Here is a 5,560-nt window from a genome sequence, read left to right on the forward strand (position 1 = left end):
AGCCATTAACTAGAGCTTGGAAGGGCAGGGATGGTGAATAAATAAATTGGGACTACATTCTGAAGAGTCAGGCTAAAATATAAAACATATCTCCGTTACCTGCAGGATTTCAGAGTCGAGATTTGTTGTGAAAATTGAAGAATGATTTAGAGGGATCTGAATCCATGGTCAGCAAGACTGTTTAGAAGACTATCAGATTGTCCACTTATTCATTCTTTTGCTTAACATTTATTAAGCACTTACTGAACATCTATTATGTAACAGTAATGTGGGAGTCACTGAGATGTAATGATGAATGAAACTGGTTCAGTCCCTGATCTTGGGAATGTTATGGTCTGAGTGGAAAAGAGAGATACTATTTGAATAATCCCATAAAAATGTAACCACATTCTGTCAGGTACAGTGAGACAACAGTAAGGGAGCTACTAATGATAGTCATGATGACAACAGAACTGATCAAGGAAGATTCCAGAGAGAAGAGAGGCTGAAGATGCAGAGCACAGGGCAAGCAATCAGGTGAGTTCTTACTGGGCAAAGCACAAGAGAGAATGAGTCAATTCAAGATAAATTTTGGAGGCAGAATCTATTTCACTTTGTAATATTACTGTCATGGATGAGAGGGAAGAAATCAGTGCCTGGCCTGGATTCTGGTTCCAGGCACCGCATCAGTGATAGTGGTCATACGAAGATGTGGAGGGACAGATGAAGAAAAAACTGGGGACTCAAGAGTGGTACCATGGGACCTGTGAACAATTACTTCCTAGCATACAGTGGCTCCCATAGCTATTGGCCCATGAATTACTGAAGCAATCTAGTAACAGCCACTTACTGGAGGTGCTTCTTTTCACTCCAGCTATTTACTTTCAACCTATTGTTTCTGGAAAACCCTTAGGATGAAGCCTGACTCCATTTTACAGGTGAAACCTCTAAGGCCACAGCGGTGAGTGAACTTCCCAAGGTTGCTCAGCTGGTTAGTGGTTCAAACAAAGATATTCCCAACCCCCCCAGCCCTGAACACAACAGAACAAAGACAGGACCCTACCTTCCAGTAGTCCACTTTGCTCCCTGAATTGAGGTGCCTCTGACTAGTTCTTCAGCCAGGTTGGCCTCAGCTAAAAGGGTTTGGAAGCTTTCAAACTTCACTTTGCCTGGTCCTCAGCTATGAAGGCATATCTGGAGAGTGTGGGGCTCTCAGGGAAGATGGAGTCATCTAGGAAGCAAACACGAGCCTGGGATGAGGTCCTGGAGTTCTATGGGTGAGAGGGCACAGACAGCCTACCAGCCCCTCCAAACAGTTGGGATTCCAAGGCAGCCATTGTGGGTCAGTGCACTGCCTGGAGGGATAAGGAGGCTCTCTAGGCATTCCCTTGTCTAGCTGTTAAAGAGGACTCTTCCTGTCTCTGAGTGATGCCTGGTCCCAAACTGAGAACAATGGATGCTAAACATTCCACTTCCCAGAGTGAGGTGTTGGGTCATCTAGCAAACAGCCTGCCCTTGTCATTATCCTGGAAGCATGCTAGGGGGTGCTGGAGAGGACTGGGAAGAACAGGAGAGGACTGGGGAGGGTTGGGGATGACTGAAGAGAACTGGGGAGGTCTGAGGAAGCTGGGGAGGTCTAGAGAGGGCTGGGAAAAAACTGGAGGACATCAGAGTTACAGTTGGGCTGGTTGAAGGTGTTGGTAGGAAGGATTTTTTCAGAGAGGGTCAGGCTCTGTCAAAGGCTATTTATTGGGGCATGGGAGACAAAATGAGGGGGTCCTCAAGGAAAGCACTCTGAGGGAGCTTGATCTGTGTCCCCTGGAACTGGAGTATACAGAGACTGATTCCTTACTTGAGAGTGCAAGATGGCTGAGCCAGGAGGCAATGCTTTGTCTGGGGGAGATGGCACCTTCTTCCAGATGGAGCTAGCCTTAGAAGGTAGTGAGGGCAGTGGGGGCACCCCTGGAACCCTGAGATAAAGGAAGAGCACCAGCACTGCTCATAGGGAGTCACTGAAAGTGGGAGTCCCAGGAAGGGATGAGTCTCCAAAGAAGCCAAAAAAGCATCCCACAATTGGGTGTCTCTGAGGGCCCTCATTCCCTGATCACAACAGGGAATTGGACAGGGTCTGTGCACTTTTTCTTGCACACTCCCTTCCCTTTAAGGTGGAAGCTAAAAGGGCCAAAAGAACAGTAATAGGGTGAGTAAGAGAGGAGACAGGACAAGGAGGAAGGACCTCCCCACTCCAGGATTCCAAGGTCAGGCCTCAGTTCTGTGCTTGGATATGTGTGCCTACATGTGTGCGTGTGCAGACGTGCATGTGAATGTGTGTGTGAGCAAGTAGCACTTTGATTTAGTTCCCCAGATTTTTAATGTCAGTGGAGAGCTAAACAGTTTTGGATGATGAACCTGAGCTTGAGTGACAAAGTCATGTGATATGCAGACATGTGGAAGGAAGAACCACATTGCAGTGTAGATTTGAAAGGATGCATGCACCTTAATGAGTCCAGCTTAGTCAATAAACTCATCACCTATATTCAAAGAGGCTGTCAGGCCAGGGCCTGCTTCCAGATTGTTGGACACTGCCTGGTGCCGTGGCAGTGGCAAGGAAGGGCCCACCAAAGTCAGAAGGTACAGGGTTGCATCCTGGGTCACACTGTGACCTCTCTGTATCAGGGAACCTACTCAGGAACCATGTCATTGGGCCTTTAAAAATGATGATGAAAAGCCAGGGATGGACTCTCCCAGAAGAAAATTCTCAGCCTCAGAGCGAAGTTAAAGGCCCACCAGAAGACCCTTGTCCCAGCCTTCCCCACCTCCTCCAGGACATTTGCCTTCTCTCTTCCCCCACAGGCAGCTGTGGAGAGGGCCTTACTCCCTCCCCTCCCTGGGCCAGTGAAAACTGGTTGGCTGTGAGCCTTCTCAGGAGCATTTTCTCCCCAGGAAACTGCTGACTTCACAAATGAATTCCTTGCCTTGAGGCAGAGAGCTGCTGCCTGTCTTTCCTCTCTGAGGCTTGTCCTTTCTGGATATGTGAGACCAATCCTAGGGCCACTTTGTCTCCACAGCAGGAACTGACCAGCTGGTTGCTTGGGGGTCTAAGCATGGGCGCAGAGTCCCCCTGTTCTCAGGCCCTGGCTGCCTCCTACAGAAAATGACAGATTGAAGTGAAGGTTGAAGAGAAGAGAGGCCAGGGCTACCAACCTGACATGTCCAGAGTAAAGTTGGTATCCTCTACCAAAAGTCAAAAGCAAGTCTCTTATTCTGACCAGTAGTGTGGTCATGGAGAGGTGGACTCACATTTCTGGATTTCATTCCTTTTCTTTGTTAAGTGAAGCTGATAGTGTGAAATTTGCTTTATTGGGGTACTGGTTGGGATGATTAAGAAACAGTATGAAAATGGCCCAGAGCAGTGCAAACACATAAAAAGTATCCAGTGAATGCTGCTAGCTTATTTCCTGGCCACTCTACTTCATGCCAGCTTGTCCATCAGCTCATTATCCTACCTGCTGTCCTCCGAGGGCCATGTGTGGGAGTCAGAGCCTGTGGCCAGGTGTAAGGTTTGTCAGGGCAGGCTGCTAGCAGCTCAGTTCCCAACAGATCCACAGGGCAAGTGCTGGATCTTGTACCCCAGATTGGCAACCAATCTTCTCTTATATCCTCAGTAACCCTTCCCCATGATGGTGAGAAGTACTGTGACCTATGGCCCTGGGATAAGTCCAGGTGCCATTAGATTAGTATCAAGGAGCAAGGGTAGGACAGGAGATGGCTCCTTTCCATTATTACTGGAGTTCTGACAAGACCCTGTCCAGGAATCTGATGTCCCCAGTTCCTGGGCACTCTGTCCTCTGCTCAGACTGGTGTGTCTTCCTTAGGGTGCCCATCTTTCTCAGTATCATTAAAGTTTAGACCCCCCTGTGCCTTTATCAAATATGTTGATATCACTGCTCGTACCACTATGAAGCAGATGTTTCTAGGGTCTGGGAAGACCTCAGTATCTTCTCATTATGTGTTGACTAATTAGGTTACCCTTCACATCCACCAAGTAACTAGCAATGCTGTACATCTCCTAGTCTCCTGAGGCTTAAGATGGTCCCAGCTTTCACCTCTTGAAAATCCTATATGAAAAGGTCCAGTGCTGCCCACTAGCTAAGGGCAACTGTGGCAATAGCACCACAGAATGGCTAAAGAAATATCCCCTGGCTTTTTTCTGCATCGTTATTCCACATGGGCCAGAGCCACAGAAGGATCAAGGGACCAATTAAGAACAAGAATTTGGGAGACTAGGACTGGGTGGCATGTACCAGTAATACTACTCAGAAGGCAGAGATAGGAGGATCATAGTTCTAGGCCAGCCCAAGAAAAAATTTATCCATACTGAATCTCAAAAACAAGTCAGGCATGGTGGCACACAACCATAATCCTCTTAGGGAGGCAATGGTAAGAGGATGGGTGTCTGTGGCTGGCCCAGGCAAAACTGCAAGACCCTGTCTGAAAATTAAACTAAAAAAGGAAGAGTACTGGGACTTGGCTCAAGTGATAGAGCACTTAAGCATGAGGCCATGATTTCAATACCCAGTATCATGGCAAAAAAAAAAAATTAAAGTATTTGGAGGATAAGGGAGCTGCTGAGAAGAATTTAAAGAGTATAAAGATGAAACCTAAAGCTTGGCACATGTGGCCTATAACACTAGCTACTCAGGAGGCTAAGAGTGGGAGAAATGAGCTTTGATGCAGTGCACACCTATCATCCCAAGCTATGTGGGAGGCTGACACTGGGAGATCACAGTTCCAGCCCTGGCCAAAAAAAAAGTTTGTATTACCCCATCTTAACAGAAAAAAAAAAAACAATTGGCATGGTGGTGTGTGCCTGTTGTCCCAGAGACAGTAAGAAGCTTATAATAAGAGGTCCAGGCTAGCATGGGGAAAAAGTGAGACCCTGTCTCCAAAATAACCAGAGCAAAAGGTGCTGAAAGCATGGCTCAAGCTTTAGAGCACCTGCTTCACAAGGACAAAGCCCTGAATTCAAACCCCAGTACCACCAAACAACAACAACCACATCAAACGAGTATGAAGATGAAAGTTTAGGTCAGAGGTTGCTCAGAGTGAAAAGGTTCAGACTTGCTAGGTTATCTGGCTGGACTCAACTGCTGGAAATGGAATGTGTGTTTGCCAAAATGCAACAATAGGCAAATTCAGTGCCATGAAGCATTTTCATGCCTTCCATGTAAAGTTTTGGATCCTTGGGAAGAAATTCCAGCTACCAACATTCTCTCTTGCTGGGATTCCCATGGTGGATGAGTAGGTTTTAGAGGTTTGGATGTAGCCCAGCTCCAGGGTGCTGCCTAGCAACACAAATTGGATGGATAATCCTGTTTGAAGTCATCCAAAATTCAGGAGTTCCCAATGTGGTAATATTAATAGGTGGAGTCTTTAAAAGGTGATGAGGCCATGAGGGTTCCTCTCTGGTGAGTCACATTAGATGTCCTTATAAAAGAGTTGGACCAAGGGAGCCCTTTTGCTTTCCTCCTTCTGCCATGTAAGGATATATTTATCCCCTCAGGAAGGTGCCATCTTGGTA

Source organism: Castor canadensis, chromosome 6 (assembly GCF_047511655.1).
Source record: "Castor canadensis chromosome 6, mCasCan1.hap1v2, whole genome shotgun sequence".
NCBI lineage: Eukaryota > Metazoa > Chordata > Mammalia > Rodentia > Castoridae > Castor > Castor canadensis.